The sequence below is a fragment of the Rosa chinensis genome, chromosome 5 (assembly GCF_002994745.2).
Source record: "Rosa chinensis cultivar Old Blush chromosome 5, RchiOBHm-V2, whole genome shotgun sequence".
Classification (NCBI taxonomy): domain Eukaryota; kingdom Viridiplantae; phylum Streptophyta; class Magnoliopsida; order Rosales; family Rosaceae; genus Rosa; species Rosa chinensis.
In genome coordinates, this window is record NC_037092.1 from 80,598,305 (window position 1) to 80,608,769 (window position 10,465).

Below are 10,465 nucleotides of genomic sequence, written 5' to 3' on the forward strand. Positions count from 1 at the left end.
AACAAAAACCAATTCCAAGATCATCATCAAGGCATTCCCAATGCCAAAACCGAAAGTCGATAAATAAATATGAAAAATATCTCCATCGAAATCCCATTTCGAAAATCCTTTAAAAATCTCCAATCGATGAATAGAAATATAACTAAAAAGTATAATTCCGAAAATCACCTCGGAAATAAATAATTAGTCAAATAATATTATAAGTCATAACCAACTTTTGAAACAAATCATTATTGAAAGCAATTATATGGGATAAAGCGAAATCAAACTCCGAAAATAAATCATATGCTCGAAATGTAATATGATAATTAACTAGAGCATTACTTTAAGAAATAAATGCATGCATCATTATTTAAAAACAAAAGTCCACTCACAGTACTATTCAGGCGATCACGCATACGAGTTCCTTCGTCGAGCAATAGCTCGGTACATCGCCCTGTACACAATTATATTCCGTGAATAACGATTCGGCAATTAAATACGATTCTAATATCTTATCCTCCTAAATCAAACTTCCAATTTCTTTTCCAATTTAACCAAAACTTCATCATTAACTCCAATTCTTTAATTCAAAGTTTCTAGGGCAAAGTTGAGAGAAATCCAATGGTGGAATTCTCAAAAACCAATAACCAAACTATTAAACTTTGGAAAAAAAATTCCGATTAATATCCAAACCTCTTCCACATCCAACCAAACTTCACAAACACTGCCCACTCGTCGATTTCAGACTATATAACAATTATGGAGGAAATCCGACAATCGGATTCACGATTAACATTAATCGAAATCCAAATCTTTAGAAATTTATAACCAATTCAAAACTCCACCAATCCTCACCAAACTTCATAAATAAGCTCTATGATAATTATAAAATTTAACTAGCCAGAAATTGAAATTAAAAAGCTACCCTAGCCGCCGCTACCGCCGCCACTGCCACCAACTCCAATGGCCACCAAAATTTGGCAGTAGCACCTTCTCAACACACCCATTAATTCTTTCAACTGTGACTAAGTTAGAAAATGAGCGGAAGTACCTCAACAATTAAGGGGAAGGTTGAACCCGAATCATGAATAGTAACTTCAAACCGTCGATTCTTCCTCCACGCTTCAAATCTCAGCAAAAGCTTCCAGGAGCATCATCTACATCCCAAGGCGCTTCCCATAGACTAAGGTTTATCGCTAGGGTGGCCGGAAAAGGAAAATATCAGCTGGTGAAGGGAGGCGATTTCCAGCTCGAGCTGTGCATCTTCTCGGCCTTACAGCGCCCTCCACAGTTCGATTTTCACTCCGATGTCTTCTGAGAAGTTATAGATGACGTCAAGGTGAGAAAAATTGCTTTTGGAATCAAGTCGATTGGAGGCCTGTGGAGGAAGATATGGCCGGACAAAGAAGACCCCAGAAAAAAACGCGATGGAGAGTGGAGAGGAGAAAGGAGAGCTCGGTAAGTTTCTAGAAAAATATGGAAACTTACCACAGTACTTTCTCTATATATAGCAAGTTACTATGAACAGTAATTTTTGTATTTGGACCATAACTTTCGCATACGAACTCCGATTTTTACGTACCACATATGCACGCTCTCGGTTTAACGTCCTCTACAACTTTCATGAATGAAATTTTCTCAAATTTTGACCCGAACAAAAAGTCATCTTTTAGGGTCACTAAAAGTATCGAAATAAAGTAAAAAGTGAAAAAAAATAGTTGTCGTTTACCGTCCAAATGACTAGTAAACGGGTAAATTAAGATACGGGACGTTACAGTAGCTAACTGATCTACCAACGTTCTATTGTTGATTTCTCCTCGGGTAGCGAGTTCATTCGTCTGCAATTTAAAAACCTCATTCAATGCTTTGTACATATACTCGGCTGACACTCCGACCGGACCTAAATAATCATCTTCCACAGTATCTCTAACTCTACCATCTCGTGCTGCATAGATGATAGCACCAGGAGTGGTTACACTATTTGAGGCACTCTGAAAAGCATTAAGTGGCGAGCCTCTAGATGGACTTTCAGTAGATTGCCTAGCCAAGGCTGCGTCAGTGGCCGCTCTTCTCATGTCTTCTTGTCTTACAGCGGCGTCGGCTGCCGCTGCTTGTGTAGCCTCCTGTCTTGCAACTACTTCAACTGCTGCAGTCTTTGCTGCTTCTTGAGCTCTACGTTCATCGGCTGATTGCTCTGCCGACGAAGCATCTGAAGTCCCATTCCCACTTGATTCAAGTGACATTCTGATTGGAATAAGATTGAGCTTCGGCCGTGATGGACAAAAAGTTGAATTATGTCCTGACTCTCCACACTGAAGACACTTCTTTCCCCTGTTTACACTGTATGGGTTGTCTTGTTTTTGTTGACTAACCTCCTTCCCTTGCATTCAACCTTACTAAGAAAATAGTAATCTTGGGTCCCACTGGGCGTGCCAAAAGATGTTGCCTCTGAAAATCACCTCGGCCTATAAAGCCGAGGGATCAAGGAACAAATGTCCTTCTCGATGAATAGATGCGGAGCGTGCTAGCACACGGCCAGAAGGCCAAATGTGCAACTGTAGGTGTAGTGGATGTAGATCTGACTTATCAAGCAATTATTAGCCGAGGAAGAAACTTATTCTCGGCTGCGGTTCGATGCCTCTAGACTAAGGACTTAGTGGCTGAAGGTCGGGTGAGTTAGGTGCGGTTGTGAGAGTATGAGTAAATATGAGAGTAATAGATACTATGCGACTACGAACAGTAAATAGCACGATCAAACAAGTAAAGCATAAAGGCAATAAGGAGCAAATAAAAGATAATAACGACGAAAATAAAAACTGGAATGATTGAAAACTATCAACTATTGTTTGAAAGAAAACAAAGAGAACAATTCAAAATCGATACTAGGCTACAAGAAAGATAAAGTAACTGAGATTGTAACTAGCAGAGCAAATAAAACTAAGGAAACAGATGGAAATTCTACCTAAGCAAAAGGTAAGACAAAATAAAAAAAGCTTGATGGCTTGAGTTTCTGGAGTTGTGTGTGTGTTGTCTTCTGTCGATGCTTCTATTTATATCGGCTGCTTTGTGACTTGAACTGATCTCTTGACTCTTTGAAGTTGAGTGGAATTCGGTCTCCTCTTAGCTCAGTGACTCTATCTTGATTCGGCTTCAATACTTATCGTCTGCTGACTTGACGCTGGACTCTATCCGGATTGGCTTTGATGGACGTCATCAATGGCTGCAATTAATCTTGAAGTAGGCTATCTTGGATTGAACTCTCCTCATCGGCTGACATGAACTTCAAGTCGATTGAAATACTACTTGATCAAATTTCATCTTTATCGCTTATCGGCCTCTCTGACAATCGGCCATTATCTTTCTAAGTTGAGTTTGGATTGGAAACCAATTAGAGTATTGGCCAATGGGCTTTTAGACAATAAACCAATGACTACGGGCCGACCGATAACCAATGGCCTGGCTTCGTCTGACTCATTTTGGACCAACTGAAGTGTCCACTTATTCACCGGCCACCATTTCTAGCTACCGGCCCAAATTACTAGTAGAGTTGCTCATTGTGATTAGGAATCATTCAATAAACATGCACATTAGCTACGTCCGAGTAACCATGCAAATGTGGGTACAAACAGAAAGAAAGAACAAGAACCACTGCAGCTCAAAGTTGAGAATGGTAAAGCATTTTTCTGTTATAAAACTTGGCGTTTATTTACCAGTGCCAGTTGTCATGTATTTGATTTCATGCGTCTTGTATAACATATAAAATTAGAGTAAATCTTTAGAATAGCTTTGCTGTCTTAGCTTTTGCAACTTTCTAAATCAAATTGGAAATTGTCGAGAATGGTAAAGCATTTCCTTTGGCAGTAGAGCATTTTTCTGTTATAGAACTTGTGTATATTTTCCAGTGCCAGGTGTCATTTGTTCGATTCATGCGTCTTGTACAACGTATATAAAATTAGAGTAAATCTTTAGAATAGCTTTCCTGTCTTAACTTTTGCAACTTTCTAAATCAATGTGGAAATATGTTTTCAGTTATATAGGCTATGATATTGTCTTGTTTTTGGGTTTATGTAGAACTGCCAAATGTCTGATGGATTATGATGCTGTCGATGTCTGGAAGGAATCCAGGAGCAGATGGTCATATTGTCTAAAGATCCTACAATTAAACTCCCTGTGTAAGAATAAAGTTAATTAACTGAAGGATAGAATGTGCTGAATTTTTTCAGTTATAGGCTATGATATTGTCTTGTTTTTGGATTTATGTAGAACTGCCAAAGGGTGCCAAATTTCTGATGGATTATGATGTTGTCGATGTCTGCTTACATAATCCATCTTGTGTAGCCACTCCCACACAAGCATCAAACTTCTTATACCACTGTCTTGGGGCTTGTTTCAAGCCATAAAAGATCTTTTGCAGTTTGCATACCAAGTCCTCCTTACCAGGTGCTATATAACCTTGAAGTTGCTTCTGTTGGAGAGGAAAGATCCCACATTGGAAAAGTGACAAATAAAATATAACTTATAAGTGGGTGGATCTCACCCAATTGTACCGATGCCTTTTGTGATTAAAACCCAACACCTAACAGGTGGTTAAATTGGGACAGTATCGGTACAATGGTGGGCCACGGGCCACGCTTGTCGCTGTTTAACATGGTATCAGAGCGGGTCTCTCTCCAATTGTCATGGGCCCGAATTTGGGTTCCTTATATTGCCATCAGCATATTCCGATTAGATTGTTACCAAGTGTCCAATGTGGGCCTTGGATTGTTATATTGGTCAAGTTTCCGATATGAGACTTGTGTCCCAATTTCCAATGTGGGAATTGGATTGTTAATTAATTTCACGTGCAGACCTAGAGTTAGGTTGCACGTGAGGGGGCGTGTTGGAGAGGAAAGATCCCACATTGGAAAAGTGACAAATAAAATGTAACTTATAAGTGGGTGGATCTCACCCAATTGTACCGAGGCCTTTTGTGATTAAAACCCAACACCTAACAGGTGGTTAAGTTGGGACAGTATCGGTACAATGGTGGGCCACGAGCCATGCTTGTCGCTGTTTAACAGCTTCATGTATATGACCTCCTTCAAATCACCATGAAGAAAAGCAGTCTTGACGTCTAGCTGCTCCAAATACAGACCTTCAGCTTCCACTAAACCAAGCACCACCCGGATTGTGGTATGTTTCACAACCGGCGAAAAGATCTCATCAAAATCAATTCCCTCCCTTTGCTGAAAAGCTTTCACAACCAACCTTGCCTTGTAACATTTGCTCCCATCAACTTCTTGCTTAATCTTGTAAATCTATTTGTTATGCAATGCTTTCTTGCCTGTTGGTAACTTCGCTAACTCCCAAGTATTGTTGGACATGAGAGAGTCCATCTCATCTTCCATGGCACCCTTCCACTTAGCAGAATCTTTATGTTGCATTACCTCAGCATAACTCACGGGTTCACCACAGTCAGATAACAGCAAATAGTTAGCACAAGGCGTATTTATCAGCTGGTATTCCTCTAGTACTTCTTGACAATACTCTTGGCAAAAAAGGAGGTGTCACTGGCTCATCACTAGGAACTTGTTCTTTAGGTTGTGCGACCTCAGGAGCTTCTTGTTGTTGTCGTTCCTCCCCATGATTTCCCTTAGACACATCTTCATTGGACAATTCTTCCAACCTTGCAAACTGCCAATCTTTTCTTACAGAACTTTTAGGCTCTGCTGCTTGCTTATTCTTGTACATCACCTCTTCATTAAAGATGACATTCCTGCTCCTTACAACTTTCTTATTCTGCATATCCCAAAACCTATAGCCAACCTCGTCACCTCCATAGCCTATGAATATGCACTTTTGAGACTTGGGATCCAACTTGCTTCTCCCACCGGACTCAATGTGAACATATGCCACGCAACCAAACACTCTTAAATGCGATAGGCCTATCTCTTTTCCACTCCATTTTTCCTCAGGTAGGAGATGATTCAATGGTACTGATGGTCCACGGTTAATTAAATAAGCAGCAGTATTAACTGCATCAGCCCAAAACATGTCTGGCAATCCTGCGTGTATCCTCATACTCCTTGCGCGCTCATTCAGATTCCTATTCATGCGTTCAACCACTCCATTATGCACAATACTCTTTGAAATCAATACCACAGTATTCACCTCCATTATCCTACCTCAGACATTTGATCTTCGACCCGGTCTCATTCTCTTCGATCGCCTTCCACTTCTTGAAAGTATCAAATACTTCCCATTTATTTTTCAAGAAATAAACCCATACCTTCCTTGTGGAGTCATCAATATAAGTCATATGGTACTTTGAGCCACCTAACAAAAGCTCAGGTGCAGGTCCCCACACGTCAGTATGAACCAACTCTAGTTTTGTATCTTTTGGTGCCTTGCCACCCTTTGAGAAACTAACAACCTTTTGCTTCCTAAATATGCAGTCTTCACAAAGCCCAATCTTCATTGAGTCCACACCATGTAGTTTACCCTTCGACTGAAGTACACCCATACCTTTCTCACTGATATGCCCAAGTCTACGATGCCATAAGTATGCATCTTCATTTTTCTCAACGATCGCAGTGCCTTCATTGTTCTCAACAATAGCAACAATATTCAAGGTCGTATAAAGTGTCCTTGTCTTGATTCCACGAGCTAACACCATAGCTCCTTTACACACCTTCCACGTACCTTTGTCAAAGGTAGTGCGACATCCTTCATCATCCAACTGACCCACAGAGATCAAATTCCTCTACAACCATGATATGTGTCTAACATTGGTCAAGGTCTATGTTCCACCATTTGTCAATGAAATCTTCACATCACCCCTTCCCACAATCTCCAAGGCTCCACCATCAGCAAGAAACAGTTTGCCAAAATTACCACGTCGGTAGTTCACCATGAGCTCTTGTTGTGAAGTTGAGTGAAATGACGCTCCAGAGTCTATGATCCATGACTCCAATGGTGCTTCAGCAACGCTTAGTACAAGTGCATCCGAATCAAACTCAGTTGTGTTTGCCATCTTCATTGTCTCCTTCCACTGGTTACAGTTTCTCTTGACATGTCCAGATTTCCCACAATGCCAACACCCATCGGACCACTTTCCTGACTTGGACACGCTTCGGCCTTTTTCAGGTGCCCTAGACTTGGACCTTCCACGATTGTTGTTTGAGTTCTTGTTGAACGTTCTACCTCTATTTTCTATAGAGAGCGCAGAACTTGAAGGATCCTCAAGGTTATTTTGTCTTTGCGTCTCTTCATTCATAAGAATGTCACGCACATCATCAAACTTTAGCTTCTTCATAGTCCTAGCTCCACTACAAATCGAGTTCACAGACACATCCCAATCCGAAGGCATGGAAGTCAACAACACCAAAGTTTTGATGTGTTCGTCGAATTTAACATCCACCGATGCTAGTTGCTTGATAATATCACCAACTATCCCAACTTGCTAGCGAACAGATATACCCTTACCCATCTTCAAAGTGAACAGCCGCCTCATCAAGTACAACTGTTGAACGTCATTTGGCTTCTCATACATGTTGGACAAACTATCCATCATCCCCTTCAACGTAGTCTCCCTGATAACAAATCACTGTACATCATTCGAAAGTGATAGTCGAACGGATCCAAGGGCCATCCTAGCCATCTCGACAAATTCTTCCTCCTTCATATCTTTTGGGAGCTTGCCCTCTAAAGTCTTAGCAAGCTCCTTCAAATTCAAGTAGTCCTCCATTTGTGACCCCCATAGGCTAAAGTCATTACCGTTGAACTTATCGTCCCTCTTCTCAACGTCTTCTATGCTCATTGTTTCCACTCTAGAACCTGAGCTCTAATACCACTTTGTTATGAATTTGACCTAAAATTCCTCTTGTGGAAGCAGACAAGTGCAAAACAATATAGATAAACAATCGAGAAAACAAACACGAACTTGTTAACGAGATTCAGCAACGAACTTTGCCTACGTCTCCAGGCTGCTTGGGTTTCACTATAGAAGAAGAAGAATACACGAACAAGAATACAAGAATCTCTCACAAGAAGGTCTCACCAACTCTCAAGACCTCACTTGCTCTCTCTGTTTAATGCTTCAAAGACTTGATCTACTACTACAACCTATGCCCCTATTTATAGATATCTAACTAGACCTTATAAGACATTGGAAACCTATTCTCAATAGACATAGAAACCATTACCAAGTAGGATTATGTAAGCAGGTAGGAAACAATCAAAACTCCTCTTTGATCAAGGATGAACAAATCCTTATCCTATGAGGAATCGGATCCACACACCCAACAATGCATTGATTCCAAGGGAAGAAAATAACCTAGGAAAAACGTAATTCGAAAATCAGGACACTATTATTCTTCCTTTGATTGATCTAATGTTGTTCACTGTTTCTGGTGTGAAAGGAAAGTTTTGAGAGCTCGATGAGTAGTTGCTTTGGTGTGTGATACGTTGTCCTAAATAAACATTTTCCTGTCTTTTGAACTTGCGTAAACATTCCAACCTTCTAAATAGTCCGCTCTACCTAGTGTTAATCTTTATTGGTGGCATTTCTATGCAATCATTCTGCTTTGGAGCTGCGTTTTATAGTTTTTCGACTTTCAGTTTTCCATTGGAATTGGTAAGTTACTAAGCTCTACTCATCAGTGTTATGCCTTTTGGAATGTTTATTTTGTATTATTGTTTACAAATTCTGCTGACATTTCAGCAAAGAAAAATATACTGGTAGAATGTAGTCTAAAGAAAGTTGAGGCCATCATTTACCCTTGAATAACTTCTCTTTCCAGTCACTTAATGGCTGCTAGTTTATTCTGATTACAACCATGAAAGAAGCTGTTGAACCTTAGTTGTTCATTTCCTGCAGGCTAGGAGAATCATACAGGACAACCCTGTTAGAATCAACATGGGCTTGTCACACATTAACATATAGTAAATTGATAATTAGCTTAATGTCAAAACTAGTTCAACATGGACACAAACTGTAAATCAATACTTGTAACTTAATGAAAGAGTGTATCAATTCATTAAGGTAAGTAATCCAGTTCTTGGTCTGCAAGAAAGACTACAATGAAGTGTTACATTAAGAATCTAACTAGGAAACCTAATCCGATAAGGAATGCTTTAATGGGAAGCTTCTTGAGGGTTAAGTCACCTATATAAATAAGATGAATTGGTCCCTGTTGCCACCACGATTATTGCATTAGTTCTGTCCATTGAGAAGCAAGGTTGGTAAGCAACAGAAGGCTATATTCTAAGTGATCGTTGTTGTGCAGTTGTAGAGATGGAATCCATGCCAGTAATTGCTGAAGGTAAGTCTTGATCCTTTTATGATTATTGTCGAGTTGATGTGCATATGTTGTGAGCATGTATATGGTTTTACAATTGGTATCAGAGCATAGGCTCACAAATATGAATTCAGTTTTGCTTGGCATGAAATTCGTTTTAGGGTTTTGCAAAACATAGAATAATAATAATAATAATAATAATAATAATAATAATAATAATAAAGAGTTTTTGCTTTACTGGTCAAGTCACTGATCAGGTAACTGAGCAAGATCAGGTAACTGACCAAGTAACTGATCAGGTACCTGATCAAAGGTAAGTTACTTAATCTAGGCCCAGTCACAGCACTCGAACTATCCAAGCCCAAACTCGACCAAAACATGAAGAACAGGTGACCGTTGTATCACAACAGTTAGTTTTTGATCAAGGTGAAGGTCTGGGACTGGATTCGGAAACGAGCGAGATGTTTTCATCTCGAGAAGGGATTCAAAACCCCAACTGCTGTGAATCAAGAAGCCAATAAAGTCGATTGCTGCATCTGGTTATCAAATGCATGCTTCCGTTGAGATTTTTTGCAGCAAATTGGGGAAAAAGCAAAAACAGGTTTTTCTATGAAAATTGATTTGGATTCATAGCATGATTATTGAGTTTTTGATTGTGCCCAAGAACCCTAGTTGCATTCCCGACGTGCGTTAGGCTAGAGTAGATGGTGACAGGATAAAATTTACAATTTCTTGATTGTTCTGTGGTTTCTTGGAATCGAAACAATTGTGTTTGAATGTGTAATTGTGATTTGATATGCATGTTCAATTGATTGATGATATTGCATTGTATCTGTGATTGTGTAAAACTATATGAAGAACAAAAATCTCCCAGAAATTGTTTACACATTGTTAAAGTTGACAGATACAAGAGCTTATTTTCTTACAAGGATGAATCTGGATAGAATATAAAGTAAAAGAGCTCATATGTTTTGTGGTTTTCTGTTGGCATAAGCGATTATGATGCACAAAGCATCATTCTTCACTGATGTTGGCAGAAAACACTGATCAGGTACCTGACCAAGTAACTGTACCTGATCGAGTAACAAAACTGAAATTGTGTTTTGTGTTTTAAAACTATGCTTCAGTTTTATCTTCCAAAGAAGTGGTCAAGTATGGTTTTAGAATACAAAACAACAGTATGCATGCTTGATGAAAATAAATAT